The sequence below is a fragment of the Lissotriton helveticus genome, chromosome 4_1 (genome assembly GCF_964261635.1).
Source record: "Lissotriton helveticus chromosome 4_1, aLisHel1.1, whole genome shotgun sequence".
Lineage (NCBI taxonomy): Eukaryota > Metazoa > Chordata > Amphibia > Caudata > Salamandridae > Lissotriton > Lissotriton helveticus.
The window spans coordinates 971,273,974-971,293,395 of record NC_136063.1 but is presented as its reverse complement, the minus strand read 5'-3'; the positions used below and the strand labels follow the sequence as shown (position 1 = coordinate 971,293,395).

General features: G+C 32.9%; 16 non-coding genes across 16 annotated transcripts; all 16 read right to left on the bottom strand.

Annotated features, from left to right (window-relative positions):
* Window positions 1-538: 538 nt before the first annotated feature.
* Window positions 539-612, bottom strand: TRNAI-AAU (transfer RNA isoleucine (anticodon AAU)). Its single transcript has one exon. It is a non-coding gene; the product is annotated as a tRNA-Ile (tRNA).
* Window positions 613-1,403: 791 nt separating this feature from the next.
* TRNAI-UAU (transfer RNA isoleucine (anticodon UAU)) lies at window positions 1,404-1,477 on the bottom strand. The gene has a single exon. It is a non-coding gene; the product is annotated as a tRNA-Ile (tRNA).
* Window positions 1,478-2,057: 580 nt separating this feature from the next.
* TRNAI-AAU (transfer RNA isoleucine (anticodon AAU)) lies at window positions 2,058-2,131 on the bottom strand. Its single transcript has one exon. It is a non-coding gene; the product is annotated as a tRNA-Ile (tRNA).
* Window positions 2,132-2,922: 791 nt separating this feature from the next.
* Window positions 2,923-2,996, bottom strand: TRNAI-AAU (transfer RNA isoleucine (anticodon AAU)). Its single transcript has one exon. It is a non-coding gene; the product is annotated as a tRNA-Ile (tRNA).
* A 580-nt stretch (window positions 2,997-3,576) lies between these two features.
* Window positions 3,577-3,650, bottom strand: TRNAI-AAU (transfer RNA isoleucine (anticodon AAU)). The gene has a single exon. It is a non-coding gene; the product is annotated as a tRNA-Ile (tRNA).
* A 791-nt stretch (window positions 3,651-4,441) lies between these two features.
* TRNAI-AAU (transfer RNA isoleucine (anticodon AAU)) lies at window positions 4,442-4,515 on the bottom strand. Its single transcript has one exon. It is a non-coding gene; the product is annotated as a tRNA-Ile (tRNA).
* A 1,444-nt stretch (window positions 4,516-5,959) lies between these two features.
* On the bottom strand, window positions 5,960-6,033 carry TRNAI-AAU (transfer RNA isoleucine (anticodon AAU)). Its single transcript has one exon. It is a non-coding gene; the product is annotated as a tRNA-Ile (tRNA).
* Window positions 6,034-7,474: 1,441 nt separating this feature from the next.
* On the bottom strand, window positions 7,475-7,548 carry TRNAI-AAU (transfer RNA isoleucine (anticodon AAU)). The gene has a single exon. It is a non-coding gene; the product is annotated as a tRNA-Ile (tRNA).
* A 790-nt stretch (window positions 7,549-8,338) lies between these two features.
* Window positions 8,339-8,412, bottom strand: TRNAI-AAU (transfer RNA isoleucine (anticodon AAU)). The gene has a single exon. It is a non-coding gene; the product is annotated as a tRNA-Ile (tRNA).
* A 579-nt stretch (window positions 8,413-8,991) lies between these two features.
* TRNAI-AAU (transfer RNA isoleucine (anticodon AAU)) lies at window positions 8,992-9,065 on the bottom strand. Its single transcript has one exon. It is a non-coding gene; the product is annotated as a tRNA-Ile (tRNA).
* Window positions 9,066-12,028: 2,963 nt separating this feature from the next.
* On the bottom strand, window positions 12,029-12,102 carry TRNAI-AAU (transfer RNA isoleucine (anticodon AAU)). Its single transcript has one exon. It is a non-coding gene; the product is annotated as a tRNA-Ile (tRNA).
* Window positions 12,103-12,682: 580 nt separating this feature from the next.
* Window positions 12,683-12,756, bottom strand: TRNAI-AAU (transfer RNA isoleucine (anticodon AAU)). The gene has a single exon. It is a non-coding gene; the product is annotated as a tRNA-Ile (tRNA).
* A 788-nt stretch (window positions 12,757-13,544) lies between these two features.
* Window positions 13,545-13,618, bottom strand: TRNAI-AAU (transfer RNA isoleucine (anticodon AAU)). The gene has a single exon. It is a non-coding gene; the product is annotated as a tRNA-Ile (tRNA).
* Window positions 13,619-15,716: 2,098 nt separating this feature from the next.
* Window positions 15,717-15,790, bottom strand: TRNAI-AAU (transfer RNA isoleucine (anticodon AAU)). The gene has a single exon. It is a non-coding gene; the product is annotated as a tRNA-Ile (tRNA).
* A 790-nt stretch (window positions 15,791-16,580) lies between these two features.
* TRNAI-AAU (transfer RNA isoleucine (anticodon AAU)) lies at window positions 16,581-16,654 on the bottom strand. Its single transcript has one exon. It is a non-coding gene; the product is annotated as a tRNA-Ile (tRNA).
* Window positions 16,655-18,961: 2,307 nt separating this feature from the next.
* TRNAI-AAU (transfer RNA isoleucine (anticodon AAU)) lies at window positions 18,962-19,035 on the bottom strand. The gene has a single exon. It is a non-coding gene; the product is annotated as a tRNA-Ile (tRNA).
* Between the last annotated feature and the right edge of the window lie 387 nt (window positions 19,036-19,422).

Here is a 19,422-nt window from a genome sequence, read left to right as displayed (position 1 = left end):
AATGATAGTTCAACCGGGAGATTTGGAAAGCTTAATTTCAGTTGTTTAATATGAATTAACTTTCATATTATCAACATGAAGAAACTAATATGACTTCACAAAAATTGCAATACAATTGAGATTTCCATACTTAGTGTTAGAATTTTGAACCAGTAACGTTTTTTCCACGTGGTTTAGCAATAAATAAATATTCATCACCTATATTCAATTGATTCATCTAATCATTCTATCAGCTTCTGCGCAAAGGAAATATGGAGGTAAACATGATACAGAAGAAAATACATCTATTTTCAACATTAAAGGAGCATCCAGTATTGGCTTGGAGACTGATTGAAATTATGTCCTTTGCGTTTTTAACTTCATGCTCTAACAGACTAAACTAATAGGCTCACTAAATATATAGAATACTTTTGAAGAATTAGCAGATGATGAAATGCTACTGATTCCATCCAATCTTTCAAGCAGCGTGTGATTCAAGGAGATAAACAGTCCAAAATGAGACACAAGAAAAATTCATCTTTGTTCAAACAATTAAACTTGGCCTGTACAGGGATCGAACCTGTGACCTTGGCGTTATTAGCACCACGCTCTAACCATCTGAGCTAACAGGCCATTTTGCACAGCTAGCTGGAGGTTCAGCATATGAAGAAGGGCAAATGATAGTTAACCCAGGAGATTTGGAAAGCTTAATTTCAGCAGTTTACCATGAAGTTATTGTTATATATTATCAACATGAAGAAACTAATATGAATTAAAAAAAAATTACAATACAAAAGAGATTTACATACTTAGTGTTAGAACTTAGAACCATTAACATTTTTTCCATGTGGTTAAGCAATAAATAAATATTCATCACCTATATTGATTTGATTCATCTAATCATTTTATCAGCTTCTCCTCAAAGGAAATATAGAGATAAACATGATACAGTAGAAAATACATCTATTTTCAACATTAAAGGAGCATCAAGTATTGGCTTGGAGACTGATTGAAAGTATGTCCTTGTCGTTTTTAACTTCATGCTCTAACAGACTAAACTAATAGAGTCACTAAATATATAGCATACTATTGAAGATGAAGCAGATGATGAAGTCCTACTAATTGTTAATCCGGGATAGTTGGAAAGCTTATATTCAGCTGTTTACATTCATAGTATCTTTATATATTATCAACAAGACTAAACAAAAATGATCTCAATAAATTGCTATAAATAAGAGATTTAGTTACTTGGCGTTAGAACTTAGAACCATTAATAGATATTCCAGGCGCTTTAAGAATAGTAATTAATTCTATAATTATATCAAATGTATTCATCCAGTCCTTCAAGCAGCGTTTGATCCAAGGAGATAAACAGTCCAAAATGAGACACAAGAAAAATTAATCTTTTTTCAAAGAATTAAACTTGGCCTGTACAGGGATCGAACCTGTGACCTTGGCGTTATAAGCACCACGCTCTAACCAACTGAGCTAAAAGGCCAATTTGCACATCTTCTGGAGGACCACCACAGGAAGCAGTGCTAATGATAGTTCAACCGGGAGATTTGGAAAGCTTAATTTCAGCTGTTTAATATGAATTAACTTTCATATTATCAACATGAAGAAACTAATATGACTTCAAAAAAATTGCAATACAAAAGAGATTTCCATTCTTAGTGTTAGAATTTTGAACCACTAACGTTTTTTCCACCTGGTTTAGCAATAAATAAATATTCATCACCTATATTCAATTGATTCATCTAATCATTCTATCAGCTTCTGCGCAAAGGAAATATGGAGGTAAACATGATACAGAAGAAAATACATCTATTTTCAACATTAAAGGAGCATCCAGTATTGGCTTGGAGACTGATTGAAATTATGTCCTTTGCGTTTTTAACTTCATGCTCTAACAGACTAAACTAATAGGCTCACTAAATATATAGAATACTTTTGAAGAATTAGCAGATGATGAAATGCTACTGATTCCATCCAATCTTTCAAGCAGCGTGTGATTCAAGGAGATAAACAGTCCAAAATGAGACACAAGAAAAATTCATCTTTGTTCAAACAATTAAACTTGGCCTGTACAGGGATCGAACCTGTGACCTTGGCGTTATTAGCACCACGCTCTAACCATCTGAGCTAACAGGCCATTTTGCACAGCTAGCTGGAGGTTCAGCATATGAAGAAGGGCAAATGATAGTTAACCCAGGAGATTTGGAAAGCTTAATTTCAGCAGTTTACCATGAAGTTATTGTTATATATTATCAACATGAAGAAACTAATATGAATTAAAAAAAAATTACAATACAAAAGAGATTTACATACTTAGTGTTAGAACTTAGAACCATTAACATTTTTTCCATGTGGTTAAGCAATAAATAAATATTCATCACCTATATTGATTTGATTCATCTAATCATTTTATCAGCTTCTCCTCAAAGGAAATATAGAGATAAACATGATACAGTAGAAAATACATCTATTTTCAACATTAAAGGAGCATCAAGTATCGGCTTGGAGACTGATTGAAAGTATGTCCTTGTCGTTTTTAACTTCATGCTCTAACAGACTAAACTAATAGAGTCACTAAATATATAGCATACTATTGAAGATGAAGCAGATGATGAAGTCCTACTAATTGTTAATCCGGGATAGTTGGAAAGCTTATATTCAGCTGTTTACATTCATAGTATCTTTATATATTATCAACAAGACTAAACAAAAATGATCTCAATAAATTGCTATAAATAAGAGATTTAGTTACTTGGCGTTAGAACTTAGAACCATTAATAGATATTCCAGGCGCTTTAAGAATAGTAATTAATTCTATAATTATATCAAATGTATTCATCCAGTCCTTCAAGCAGCGTTTGATCCAAGGAGATAAACAGTCCAAAATGAGACACAAGAAAAATTAATCTTTTTTCAAAGAATTAAACTTGGCCTGTACAGGGATCGAACCTGTGACCTTGGCGTTATTAGCACCACGCTCTAACCAACTGAGCTAAAAGGCCAATTTGCACATCTTCTGGAGGACCACCACAGGAAGCAGTGCTAATGATAGTTCAACCGGGAGATTTGGAAAGCTTAATTTCAGCTGTTTAATATGAATTAACTTTCATATTATCAACATGAAGAAACTAATATGACTTCAAAAAAATTGCAATACAAAAGAGATTTCCATTCTTAGTGTTAGAATTTTGAACCACTAACGTTTTTTCCACGTGGTTTAGCAATAAATAAATATTCATCACCTATATTCAATTGATTCATCTAATCATTCTATCAGCTTCTGCGCAAAGGAAATATAGAGGTAAACATGATACAAAAGAAAATACATTTATTTTCAACATTAAAGGAGCATCCAGTATTGGCTTGGAGACTGATTGAAATTATGTCCTTTGCGTTTTTAACTTCATGCTCTAACAGACTAAACTAATAGGCTCACTAAATATATAGAATACTTTTGAAGAATTAGCAGATGATGAAATGCTACTGATTCCATCCAATCTTTCAAGCAGCGTGTGATTCAAGGAGATAAACAGTCCAAAATGAGACACAAGAAAAATTCATCTTTGTTCAAACAATTAAACTTGGCCTGTACAGGGATCGAACCTGTGACCTTGGCGTTATTAGCACCACGCTCTAACCATCTGAGCTAACAGGCCATTTTGCACAGCTAGCTGGAGGTCCAGCATATGAAGAAGGGCAAATGATAGTTAACCCAGGAGATTTGGAAAGCTTAATTTCAGCAGTTTACCATGAAGTTATTGTTATATATTATCAACATGAAGAAACTAATATGAATTAAAAAAAAATTACAATACAAAAGAGATTTACATACTTAGTGTTAGAACTTAGAACCATTAACATTTTTTCCATGTGGTTAAGCAATAAATAAATATTCATCACCTATATTGATTTGATTCATCTAATCATTTTATCAGCTTCTCCTCAAAGGAAATATAGAGATAAACATGATACAGTAGAAAATACATCTATTTTCAACATTAAAGGAGCATCAAGTATTGGCTTGGAGACTGATTGAAAGTATGTCCTTGTCGTTTTTAACTTCATGCTCTAACAGACTAAACTAATAGAGTCACTAAATATATAGCATACTATTGAAGATGAAGCAGATGATGAAGTCCTACTAATTGTTAATCCGGGATAGTTGGAAAGCTTATATTCAGCTGTTTACATTCATAGTATCTTTATATATTATCAACAAGACTAAACAAAAATGATCTCAATAAATTGCTATAAATAAGAGATTTAGTTACTTGGCGTTAGAACTTAGAACCATTAATAGATATTCCAGGCGCTTTAAGAATAGTAATTAATTCTATAATTATATCAAATGTATTCATCCAGTCCTTCAAGCAGCGTTTGATCCAAGGAGATAAACAGTCCAAAATGAGACACAAGAAAAATTAATCTTTTTTCAAAGAATTAAACTTGGCCTGTACAGGGATCGAACCTGTGACCTTGGCGTTATTAGCACCACGCTCTAACCAACTGAGCTAAAAGGCCAATTTGCACATCTTCTGGAGGACCACCACAGGAAGCAGTGCTAATGATAGTTCAACCGGGAGATTTGGAAAGCTTAATTTCAGCTGTTTAATATGAATTAACTTTCATATTATCAACATGAAGAAACTAATATGACTTCAAAAAAATTGCAATACAAAAGAGATTTCCATTCTTAGTGTTAGAATTTTGAACCACTAACGTTTTTTCCACGTGGTTTAGCAATAAATAAATATTCATCACCTATATTCAATTGATTCATCTAATCATTCTATCAGCTTCTGCGCAAAGGAAATATGGAGGTAAACATGATACAGAAGAAAATACATCTATTTTCAACATTAAAGGAGCATCCAGTATTGGCTTGGAGACTGATTGAAATTATGTCCTTTGCGTTTTTAACTTCATGCTCTAACAGACTAAACTAATAGGCTCACTAAATATATAGAATACTTTTGAAGAATTAGCAGATGATGAAATGCTACTGATTCCATCCAATCCTTCAAGCAGCGTGTGATTCAAGGAGATAAATAGTCCAAAATGAGACACAAGAAAAATTCATCTTTGTTCAAACAATTAAACTTGGCCTGTACAGGGATCGAACCTGTGACCTTGGCATTATTAGCACCACGCTCTAACCATCTGAGCTAACAGGCCATTTTGCACAGCTAGCTGGAGGTCCAGCATATGAAGAAGGGCAAATGATAGTTAACCCAGGAGATTTGGAAAGCTTAATTTCAGCAGTTTACCATGAAGTTATTGTTATATATTATCAACATGAAGAAACTAATATGACTTAAAAAAAATTACAATACAAAAGAGATTTTCATACTTAGTGTTAGAACTTAGAACCATTAACGTTTTTTCCATGTGGTTAAGCAATAAATAAATATTCATCACCTATATTGAATTGATTCATCTAATCATTTTATCAGCTTCTCCTCAAAGGAAATATAGAGATACACATGATACAGTAGAAAATACATCTATTTTCAACATTAAAGGAGCATCAAGTATTGGCTTGGAGACTGATTGAAAGTATGTCCTTGGCGTTTTTAACTTCATGCTCTAACAGACTAAACTAATAGAGTCACTAAATATATAGCATACTACTGAAGATGAAGCAGATGATGAAGTCCTACTGATTGTTAATCCGGGATAGTTGGAAAGCTTATATTCAGCTGTTTACATTCATAGTATCTTTATATATTATCAACAAGACTAAACAAAAATGATCTCAATAAATTGCAATAAATAAGAGATTTAGTTACTTGGCGTTAGAACTTAGAACCATTAATAGATATTCCAGGCGCTTTAAGAATAGTAATTAATTCTATAATTATATCAAATGTATTCATCAAATCCTTCAAGCAGCGTTTGATCCAAGGATATAAACAGTCCAAAATGAGACACTAGAAAAATTCATCTTTTTTCAAAGAATTAAACTTGGCCTGTACAGGGATCGAACCTGTGACCTTGGCGTTATTAGCACCACGCTCTAACCAACTGAGCTAAAAGGCCAATTTGCACATCTTCTGGAGGACCAGCACAGGAAGCAGTGCTAATGATAGTTCAACCGGGAGATTTGGAAAGCTTAATTTCAGTTGTTTAATATGAATTAACTTTCATATTATCAACATGAAGAAACTAATATGACTTAAAAAAAATTACAATACAAAAGAGATTTACATACTTAGTGTTAGAACTTAGAACCATTAACATTTTTTCCATGTGGTTAAGCAATAAATAAATATTCTTCACCTATATTGAATTGATTCATCTAATCATTTTATCAGCTTCTCCTCAAAGGAAATATAGAGATACACATGATACAGTAGAAAATACATCTATTTTCAACATTAAAGGAGCATCAAGTATTGGCTTGGAGACTGATTGAAAGTATGTCCTTGGCATTTTTAACTTCATGCTCTAACAGACTAGACTAATAGAGTCACTAAATATATAGCATACTACTGAAGATGAAGCAGATGATGAAGTCCTACTGATTGTTAATCCGGGATAGTTGGAAAGCTTATATTCAGCTGTTTACATTCATAGTATCTTTATATATTATCAACAAGACTAAACAAAAATGATCTCAATAAATTGCAATAAATAAGAGATTTAGTTACGTGGCGTTAGAACTTAGAACCATTAATAGATATTCCAGGCGCTTTAAGAATAGTAATTAATTCTATCATTATATCAAATGTATTCATCCAATCCTTCAAGCAGCGTTTGATCCAAGGAGATAAACAGTCCAAAATGAGACACAAGAAAAATTCATCTTTTTTCAAAGAATTAAACTTGGCCTGTACAGGGATCGAACTTGTGACCTTGGCGTTATTAGCACCACGCACTAACCAACTGAGCTAACAGGCCAATTTACACATTTTCTGGAGGATCAGCACAGGAAGCAGTGCTAATGATAGTTCAACCGGGAGATTTGGAAAGCTTAATTTCAGCTGTTTAATATGAATTTACTTTCATATTATCAACATGAAGAAACTAATATGACTTCAAAAAAATTGCAATACAAAAGAGATTTCCATACTTAGTGTTAGAATTTTGAACCAGTAATGTTTTTTCCACGTGGTTTAGCAATAAATAAATATTCATCACCTATATGCAATTGATTCATCTAATCATTCTATCAGCTTCTGCGCAAAGGAAATATGGAGGTAAACATGATACAGAAGAAAATACATCTATTTTCAACATTATAGGAGCTTCAAATATTGGCTTGGAGACTGATTGAAATTATGTCCTTTGTGTTTTTAACTTCATGCTCTAACAGACTAAACTAATAGGCTCACTAAATATATAGAATACTTTTGAAGAATTAGCAGATGATGAAATGCTACTGATTCCATCCAATCCTTCAAGCAGCGTGTGATTCAAGAAGATTAACAGTCCAAAATGAGACAAAAGAAAAATTCATCTTCGTTCAAACAATTGAACTTGGCCTGTACAGGGATCGAACCTGTGACCTTGGCGTTATTAGCACCACGCTCTAACCATCTGAGCTAACAGGCCATTTTGCACAACTACCTGGAGGTCCAGCAAATGAAGAAGGGCAAATGATAGTTAACCCAGGAGATTTGGAAAGCTTAATTTCAGCAGTTTACCATGAAGTTATTGTTATATATTATCAACATGAAGAAACTAATATGACTTAAAAAAAATTACAATACAAAAGAGATTTTCATACTTAGTGTTAGAACTTAGAACCATTAACGTTTTTTCCATGTGGTTAAGCAATAAATAAATATTCATCACCTATATTGAATTGATTCATCTAATCATTTTATCAGCTTCTCCTCAAAGGAAATATAGAGATAAACATGATACAGTAGAAAATACATCTATTTTCAACATTAAAGGAGCATCAAGTATTGGCTTGGAGACTGATTGAAAGTATGTCCTTGTCGTTTTTAACTTCATGCTCTAACAGACTAAACTAATAGAGTCACTAAATATATAGCATACTATTGAAGATGAAGCAGATGATGAAGTCCTACTGATTGTTAATCCGGGATAGTTGGAAAGCCTATATTCAGCTGTTTACATTCATAGTATCTTTATATATTATCAACAAGACTAAACAAAAATGATCTCAATAAATTGCTATAAATAAGAGATTTAGTTACTTGGCGTTAGAACTTAGAACCATTAATATATATTCCAGGCGCTTTAAGAATAGTAATTAATTCTATAATTATATCAAATGTATTCATCCAGTCCTTCAAGCAGCGTTTGATCCAAGGAGATAAACAGTCCAAAATGAGACACAAGAAAAATTAATCTTTTTTCAAAGAATTAAACTTGGCCTGTACAGGGATCGAACCTGTGACCTTGGCGTTATTAGCACCACGCTCTAACCAACTGAGCTAACAGGCCATTTGCGCATCTGCTGGAGGACCAGCACAGGAAGCAGTGCTAATGATAGTTCAACCGGGAGATTTGGAAAGCTTAATTTCATTTGTTTAATATGAATTAACTTTCATATTATCAACATGAAGAAACTAATATGACTTCAAAAAAATTGCAATACAAAGGAGATTTCCATTCTTAGTGTTAGAATTTTGAACCACTAAAGTTTTTTCCATGTGGTTTAGCAATAAATAAATATTCATCACCTATATTCAATTGATTCATCTAATCATTCTATCAGCTTCTGCGCAAAGGAAATATGGAGGTAAACATGATACAGAAGAAAATACATCTATTTTCAACATTAAATGAGCTTCAAATATTGGCTTGGAGACTGGTTGAAATTATGTCCTTTGCGTTTTTAACTTCATGCTCTAACAGACTAAACTAATAGGCTCACTAAATATATAGAATACTTTTGAAGAATTAGCAGATGATGAAATGCTACTGATTCCATCCAATCCTTCAAGCAGCGTGTGATTCAAGGAGATAAACAGTCCAAAATGAGACACTAGAAAAATTTATCTTTTTTCAAACAATTAAACTTGGCCTGTACAGGGATCGAACCTGTGACCTTGGCGTTATTAGCACCACGCTCTAACCATCTGAGCTAACAGGCCATTTTGCACAACTACCTGGCGGTCCAGCAAATGAAGAAGGGCAAATGATAGTTAACCCAGGAGATTTGGAAAGCTTAATTTCAGCAGTTTACCATGAAGTTATTGTTATATATTATCAACATGAAGAAACTAATATGACTTAAAAAAAATTACAATACAAAAGAGATTTTCATACTTAGTGTTAGAACTTAGAACCATTAACGTTTTTTCCATGTGGTTAAGCAATAAATAAATTTTCATCACCTATATTGAATTGATTCATCTAATCATTTTATCAGCTTCTCCTCAAAGGAAATATTGAGATAAACATGATACAGTAGAAAATACATCTATTTTCAACATTAAAGGAGCATCAAGTATTGGCTTGGAGACTGATTGAAAGTATGTCCTTGGCGTTTTTAACTTCATGCTCTAACAGACTAAACTTATAGAGTCACTAAATATATAGCATACTACTGAAGATGAAGCAGATGATAAAGTCCTACTGATTGTTAATCCGGGATAGTTGGAAAGCTTATATTCAGCTGTTTACATTCATAGTATCTTTATATATTATCAACAAGACTAAACAAAAATGATCTCAATAAATTGCAATAAATAGGAGATTTAGTTACTTGGCGTTAGAACTTAGAACCATTAATAGATATTCCAGGCGCTTTAAGAATAGTAATTAATTCTATCATTATATAAAATGTATTCATCCAATCCTTCAAGCAGCGTTTGATCCAAGGAGATAAACAGTCCAAAATGAGACACAAGAAAAATTCATCTTTTTTCAAAGAATTAAACTTGGCCTGTACAGGGATCGAACTTGTGACCTTGGCGTTATTAGCACCACACTCTAACCAACTGAGCTAACAGGCCAATTTGCACATTTTCTGGAGGATCAGCACAGGAAGCAGTGCTAATGATAGTTCAACCGGGAGATTTGGAAAGCTTAATTTCAGCTGTTTAATATGAATTTACTTTCATATTATCAACATGAAGAAACTAATATGACTTCAAAAAAAAACCGCAATACAAAAGAATTTCCATACTTAGTGTTAGAATTTTGAACCAGTAACGTTTTTTCCACGTGGTTTAGCAATAAATAAATATTCATCACCTATATTCAATTGATTCATCTAATCATTCTATCAGCTTCTGCGCAAAGGAAATATGGAGGTAAACATGATACAGAAGAAAATACATCTATTTTCAACATTAAAGGAGCTTCAAATATTGGCTTTTGAGACTGATTGAAATTATGTCCTTTGCGTTTTTAACTTCATGCTCTAACAGACTAAACTAATAGGCTCACTAAATATATAGAATACTTTTGAAGAATTAGCAGATGATGAAATGCTACTGATTCCATCCAATCCTTCAAGCAGCGTGTGAATCAAGAAGATTAACAGTCCAAAATGAGACACAAGAAAAATTCATCTTTGTTCAAACAATTAAACTTGGCCTGTACAGGGATCGATCCTGTGACCTTGGCGTTATTAGCACCATGCTCTAACTAACTGAGCTAACAGGCCATTTGCACATCTGCTGGAGGACCAGCACAGGAAGCAGTGCTAATGATAGTTCAACCGGGAGATTTGGAAAGCTTAATTTCAGTTGTTTAATATGAATTAACTTTCATATTATCAACATGAAGAAACTAATATGACTTCAAAAAAATTGCAATACAAAAGAGATTTCCATACTTAGTGTTAGAATTTTGAACCAGTAACGTTTTTTCCACGTGGTTTAGCAATAAATAAATATTCATCACCTATATTCAATTGATTCATCTAATCATTCTATCAGCTTCTGCGCAAAGGAAATATGGAGGTAAACATGATACAGAAGAAAATACATCTATTTTCAACATTAAAGGAGCATCCAGTATTGGCTTGGAGACTGATTGAAATTATGTCCTTTGCGTTTTTAACTTCATGCTCTAACAGACTAAACTAATAGGCTCACTAAATATATAGAATACTTTTGAAGAATTAGCAGATGATGAAATGCTACTGATTCCATCCAATCCTTCAAGCAGCGTGTGATTCAAGGAGATAAACAGTCTAAAATGAGACACAAGAAAAATTCATCTTTGTTCAAACAATTAAACTTGGCCTGTACAGTGATCGAACCTGTGACCTTGGCGTTATTAGCACCACGCTCTAACCATCTGAGCTAACAGGCCATTTTGCACAACTAACAGGAGGTCCAGCAAATGAAGAAGGGCAAATGATAGTTAACCCAGGAGATTTGGAAAGCTTAATTTCAGCAGTTTACCATGAAGTAATTGTTATATATTATGAACATGAAGAAACTAATATGACTTAAAAAAAATTACAATACAAAAGAGACTTTCATACTTAGTGTTAGAACTTAGAACCATTAACGTTTTTTCCATGTGGTTAAGCAATAAATACATTTTCATCACCTATATTGAATTGATTCATCTAATCATTTTATCAGCTTCTCCTCAAAGGAAATATAGAGATAAACATGATACAGTAGAAAATACATCTATTTTCAACATTAAAGGAGCATCAAGTATTGGCTTGGAGACTGATTGAAAGTATGTCCTTGGCGTTTTTAACTTCATGCTCTAACAGACTAAACTTATAGAGTCACTAAATATATAGCATACTACTGAAGATGAAGCAGATGATGAAGTCCTACTGATTGTTAATCCAGGATAGTTGGAAAGCTTATATTCAGCTGTTTACATTCATAGTATCTTTATATATTATCAACAAGACTAAACAAAAATGATCTCAATAAATTGCAATAAATAAGAGATTTAGTTACTTGGCATTAGAACTTAGAACCATTAATAGATATTCCAGGCGCTTTAAGAATAGTAATTAATTCTATCATTATATCAAATGTATTCATCCAATCCTTCAAGCAGCGTTTGATCCAAGGAGATAAACAGTCCAAAATGAGACACAAGAAAAATTTATCTTTTTTCAAAGAATTAAACTTGGCCTGTACAGGGATCGAACTTGTGACCTTGGCGTTATTAGCACCACGCTCTAACCAACTGAGCTAACAGGCCAATTTGCACATTTTCTGGAGAATCAGCACAGGAAGCAGTGCTAATGATAGTTCAACCAGGAGATTTGGAAAGCTTAATTTCAGCTGTTTAATATGAATTTACTTTCATATTATCAACATGAAGAAACTAATATGACTTCAAAAAAATTGCAATACAAAAGAGATTTCCATACTTAGTGTTAGAATTTTGAACCAGTAATGTTTTTTCCACGTGGTTTAGCAATAAATAAATATTCATCACCTATATGCAATTGATTCATCTAATCATTCTATCAGCTTCTGCGCAAAGGAAATATGGAGGTAAACATGATACAGAAGAAAATACATCTATTTTCAACATTAAAGGAGCTTCAAATATTGGCTTGGAGACTGATTGAAATTATGTCCTTTGCGTTTTTAACTTCATGCTCTAACAGACTAAACTAATAGGCTCACTAAATATATAGAATACTTTTGAAGAATTAGCAGATGATGAAATGCTACTGATTCCATCCAATCCTTCAAGCAGCGTGTGATTCAAGAAGATTAACAGTCCAAAATGAGACAAAAGAAAAATTCATCTTCGTTCAAACAATTGAACTTGGCCTGTACAGGGATCGAACCTGTGACCTTGGCGTTATTAGCACCACGCTCTAACCATCTGAGCTAACAGGCCAATTTGCACATTTTCTGGAGAATCAGCACAGGAAGCAGTGCTAATGATAGTTCAACCGGGAGATTTGGAAAGCTTAATTTCAGCTGTTTAATATGAATTTACTTTCATATTATCAACATGAAGAAACTAATATGACTTCAAAAAAATTGCAATACAAAAGAGATTTCCATACTTAGTGTTAGAATTTTGAACCAGTAATGTTTTTTCCACGTGGTTTAGCAATAAATAAATATTCATCACCTATATGCAATTGATTCATCTAATCATTCTATCAGCTTCTGCTCAAAGGAAATATTTAGATACACATGATACAGTAAAAAATACATCTATTTTCAACATTAAAGGAGCATCAAGTATTGGCTTGGAGACTGATTGAAAGTATGTCCTTGGCGTTTTTAACTTCATGCTCTAACAGACTAAACTAATAGAGTCACTAAATATATAGCATACTACTGAAGATGAAGCAGATGATGAAGTCCTACTGATTGTTAATCCGGGATAGTTGGAAAAGCTTATATTCAGCTGTTTACATTCATAGTTTCTTTATATATTATCAACAAGACTAAACAAAAATGATCTCAATAAATTGCAATAAATAAGAGATTTAGTTACTTGGCGTTAGAACTTAGAACCATTAATAGATATTCCAGGCACTTTAAGAATAGTAATTAATTCTATAATTATATCAAATGTATTCATCCAATCCTTCAAGCAGCGTTTGATCCAAGGAGATAAACAGTCCAAAATGAGACACAAGAAAAATTCATCTTTTTTCAAAGAATTAAACTTGGCATGTACAGGGATCGAACCTGTGACCTTGGCGTTATTAGCACCACGCTCTAACCAACTGAGCTAACAGGCCATTTGCACATCTGCTGGAGGACCAGCACAGGAAGCAGTGCTAATGATAGTTCAACCGGGAGATTTGGAAAGCTTAATTTCAGTTGTTTAATATGAATTAACTTTCATATTATCAACATGAAGAAACTAATATGACTTCAAAAAAATTGCAATACAAAAGAGATTTCCATACTTAGTGTTAGAATTTTGAACCAGTAACGTTTTTTCCACGTGGTTTAGCAATAAATAAATATTCATCACCTATATTCAATTGATTCATCTAATCATTCTATCAGCTTCTGCGCAAAGGAAATATGGAGGTAAACATGATACAGAAGAAAATACATCTATTTTCAACATTAAAGGAGCATCCAGTATTGGCTTGGAGACTGATTGAAATTATGTCCTTTGCGTTTTTAACTTCATGCTCTAACAGACTAAACTAATAGGCTCACTAAATATATAGAATACTTTTGAAGAATTAGCAGATGATGAAATGCTACTGATTCCATCCAATCCTTCAAGCAGCGCGTGATTCAAGGAGATAAACAGTCCAAAATGAGACACAAGAAAAATTCATCTTCGTTCAAACATTTAAACTTGGCCTGTACAGGGATCGAACCTGTGACCTTGGTGTTATTAGCACCACGCTCTAACCATCTGAGCTAACAGGCCATTTTGCACAGCTAGCTGGAGGTCCAGCATATGAAGAAGGGCAAATGATAGTTAACCCAGGAGATTTGGAAAGCTTAATTTCAGCAGTTTACCATGAAGTTATTGTTATATATTATCAACATGAAGAAACTAATATGACTTAAAAAAAATTACAATACAAAAGAGATTTACATACTTAGTGTTAGAACTTAGAACCATTAAATTTTTTTCCATGTGGTTAAGCAATAAATAAATATTCATCACCTATATTGAATTGATTCATCTAATCATTTTATCAGCTTCTCCTCAAAGGAAATATAGAGATAAACATGATACAGTAGAAAATACATCTATTTTCAACATTAAAGGAGCATCAAGTATTGGCTTGGAGACTGATTGAAAGTATGTCCTTGGCGTTTTTAACTTCATGCTCTAACAGACTAAACTAATAGAGTCACTAAATATATAGCATACTACTGAAGATGAAGCAGATGATGAAGTCCTACTGATTGTTAATCCGGGATAGTTGGAAAGCTTATATTCAGCTGTTTACATTCATAGTATCTTTATATATTATCAACAAGACTAAACAAAAATGATCTCAATAAATTGCAATAAATAAGAGATTTAGTTACTTGGCGTTAGAACTTAGAACCATTAATAGATATTCCAGGCGCTTTAAGAATAGTAATTAATTCTATAATTATATCAAATGTATTCATCCAATCCTTCAAGCAGCGTTTGATCCAAGGAGATAAACAGTCCAAAATGAGACACAAGAAAAATTCATCTTTTTCCAAAGAATTAAACTTGGCCTGTACAGGGATCGAACCTGTGGCCTTGGCGTTATTAGCACCACGCTCTAAACAACTGAGCTAACAGCCCAATTTGCACATCTTCTGGAGGACCAGCACAGGAAGCAGTGCTAATGATAGTTCAACCGGGAGATTTGGAAAGCTTAATTTCAGCTGTTTAATATGAATTAACTTTCATATTATCAACATGAAGAAACTAATATGACTTCAAAAAAATTGCAATACAAAAGAGATTTCCATACTTAGTGTTAGAATTTTGAACCAGTAACGTTTTTTCCACGTGGTTTAGCAATAAATAAATATTCATCACCTATATTCAATTGATTCATCTAATCATTCTATCAGCTTCTGCGCAAAGGAAATATGGAGGTAAACATGATACAGAAGAAAATGCATCTATTTTCAACATTAAAGGAGCTTCAAATATTGGCTTTTGAGACTGATTGAAATTATGTCCTTTGCGTTTTTAACTTCATGCTCTAACAGACTAAACTAATAGGCTCACTAAATATATAGAATACTTTTGAAGAATTAGCAGATGATGAAATGCTACTGATTCCATCCAATCCTTCAAGCAGCGTCTGATTCAAGAAGATTAACAGTCCAAAATGAGACACAAGAAAAATTCATCTTTGTTCAGACAATTGAACTTGGCCTGTACAGGGATCGAACCTGTGACCTTGGCGTTATTAGCACCACGCTCTAACCATCTGAGCTAACAGGCCATTTTGCACAACAGCCTGGAGGTCCAGCAAATGAAGAAGGGCAAATGATAGTTAACCCAGGAGATTTGGAAAGCTTAATTTCAGCAGTTTACCATGAAGTTATTGTTATATATTATCAACATGAAGAAACTAATATGACTTAAAAAAAATTACAATACAAAAGAGATTTTCATACTTAGTGTTAGAACTTAGAACCATTAACGTTTTTTCCATGTGGTTAAGCAATAAATAAATATTCATCACCTATATTGAATTGATTCATCTAATCATTTTATCAGCTTCTCCTCAAAGGAAATATAGAGATAAACATGATACAGTAGAAAATACATCTATTTTCAACATTAAAGGAGCATCAAGTATTGGCTTGGAGACTGATTGAAAGTTTGTCCTTGGCATTTTTAACTTCATGCTCTAACAGACTAAACTAATAGAGTCACTAAATATATAGCATACTACTGAAGATGAAGCAGATGATGAAGTCCTACTGATTGTTAATCCGGGATAGTTGGAAAGCTTATATTCAGCTGTTTACATTCATAGTATCTTTATATATTATCAACAAGACTAAACAAAAATGATCTCAATAAATTGCAATAAATAAGAGATTTAGTTACTTGGCGTTAGAACTTAGAACCAATAATAGATATTCCAGGCGCTTTAAGAATAGTAATTAATTCTATAATTATATCAAATGTATTCATCCAATCCTTCAAGCAGCGTTTGATCCAAGGAGATAAACAGTCCAAAATGAGACACAAGAAAAATTCATCTTTTTTCAAAGAATTAAACTTGGCCTGTACAGGGATCGAACCTGTGACCTTGGCATTATTAGCACCACGCTCTAACCAACTGAGCTAACAGGCCAATTTGCACATCTTCTGGAGGACCAGCACAGGAAGCAGTGCTAATGATAGTTCAACCGGGAGATTTGGAAAGCTTAATTTCAGCTGTTTAATATGAATTAACTTTCATATTATCAACATGAAGAAACTAATATGACTTCAAAAAAATTGCAATACAAAAGAGATTTCCATACTTAGTGTTAGAACTTAGAACCACTAACGTTTTTTCCACGTGGTTTAGCAATAAATAAATATTCATCACCTATATTCAATTGATTCATCTAATCATTCTATCAGCTTCTGCGCAAAGAAATATAGAGGTAAACATGATAAAGAAGAAAATACATCTATTTTCAACATTAAAGGAGAATCAAGTATTGGCTTGGAGACTGATTGAAATTATGTCCTTTGCGTTTTTAACTTCATGCTCTAACAGACTAAACTAATAGGCTCACTAAATATATAGAATACTTTTGAAGAATTAGCAGATGATGAAATGCTACTGATTCCATACAATCCTTCAAGCAGCATGTGATTCAAGGAGATAAACAGTCCAAAATGAGACACTAGAAAAATTAATCTTTTTTCAAACAATTAAACTTGGCCTGTACAGGGATCGAACATGTGACCTTGGCGTTATTAGCACCACGCTCTAACCATCTGAGCTAACAGGCCATTTTGCACAACTACCTGGAGGTCCAGCAAATGAAGAAGGGCAAATGATAGTTAACCCAGGAGATTTGGAAAGCTTAATTTCAGCAGTTTACCATGAAGTTATTGTTATATATTATCAACATGAAGAAACTAATATGACTTAAAAAAAATTACAATACAAAAGAGATTTTCATACTTAGTGTTAGAACTTAGAACCATTAACATTTTTTCCATGTGGTTAAGCAATAAATAAATATTCATCACCTATATTGAATTGATTCATCTAATCATTTTATCAGCTTCTCCTCAAAGGAAATATAGAGATAAACATGATACAGTAGAAAATACATCTATTTTCAACATTAAAGGAGCATCAAGTATTGGCTTGGAGACTGATTGAAAGTATGTCCTTGGCGTTTTTAACTTCATGCTCTAACAGACTAAACTAATAGAGTCACTAAATATATAGCATACTATTGAAGATGAAGCAGATGATGAAGTCCTACTGATTGTTAATCCGGGATAGTTGGAAAGCTTATATTCAGCTGTTTACATTCATAGTATCTTTATATATTATCAACAAGACTAAACAAAAATGATCTCAATAAATTGCAATAAATAAAAGATTTAGTTACTTGGCGTTAGAACTTGGAACCATTAATAGATAATCCAGGCGGTTTAAGAATAGTAATTAATTCTATAAATATATCAAATGTATTCATCCAATCCTTCAAGCAGCGTTTGATCCAAGGAGATAAACAGTCCAAAATGAGACACAAGAAAAATTCATCTTTGTTCAAACAATTAAACTTGGCCTGTAGAGGGATCGAACCTGTGACCTTGGCGTTATTAGCACCACACTCTAACCATCTGAGCTAACAGGCCATTTTGCACAGCTAGCTGGAGGTCCAGCATATGAAGAAGGGCAAATGATAGTTAACCCAGGAGATTTGGAAAGCTTAATTTCAGCAGTTTACCATGAAGTTATTGTTATATATTATCAACATGAAGAAACTAATATGACTTAAAAAAAATTACAATACAAAAGAGATTTACATACTTAGTGTTAGAACTTAGAACCATTAACGTTTTTTCCATGTGGTTAAGCAATAAATAAATATTCATCACCTATATTGAATTGATTCTTCTAATCATTTTATCGGCTTCTCCTCAAAGGAAATATAGAGATAAACATGATACAGTAGAAAATACATCTATTTTCAACATTAAAGGAGCATCAAGTATTGGCTTGGAGACTGATTGAAAGTATGTCCTTGTCGTTTTTAACTTCATGCTCTAACAGACTAAACTAATAGAGTCACTAAATATATAGCATACTATTGAAGATGAAGCAGATGATGAAGTCCTACTGATTGTTAATCCGGGATAGTTGGAAAGCTTATATTCAGCTGTTTACATTCATAGTATCTTTATATATTATCAACAAGACTTAACAAAAATGATCTCAATAAATTGCTATAAATAAGAGATTTAGTTACTTGGCGTTAGAACTTAGAACCATTAATAGATATTCCACGCGCTTTAAGAATAGTAATTAATTCTATAAATATATCAAATGTATTCATCCAGTCCTTCAAGCAGCGTTTGATCCAAGGAGATAAACAGTCCAAAATGAGACACAAGAAAAATTAATCTTTTTTCAAAGAATTAAACTTGGCCTGTACAGGGATCGAACCTGTGACCTTGGCGTTATTAGCACCACGCTCTAACCAACTGAGCTAAAAGGCCAATTTGCACATCTTTTGGAGGACCAGCACAGGAAGCAGTGCTAATGATAGTTCAACCGGGAGATTTGGAAAGCTTAATTTCAGCTGTTTAATATGAATTAACTTTCATATTATCAACATGAAGAAACTAATATGACTTCAAAAAAATTGCAATACAAAAGAGATTTCCATACTTAGTGTTAGAACTTAGAACCACTAACGTTTTTTCCACGTGGTTTAGCAATAAATAAATATTCATCACCTATATTCAATTGATTCATCTAATCATTCTATCAGCTTCTGCGCAAAGAAATATAGAGGTAAACATGATAAAGAAAAAAATACATCTATTTTCAACATTAAAGGAGAATCAAGTATTGGCTTGGAGACTGATTGAAATTATGTCCTT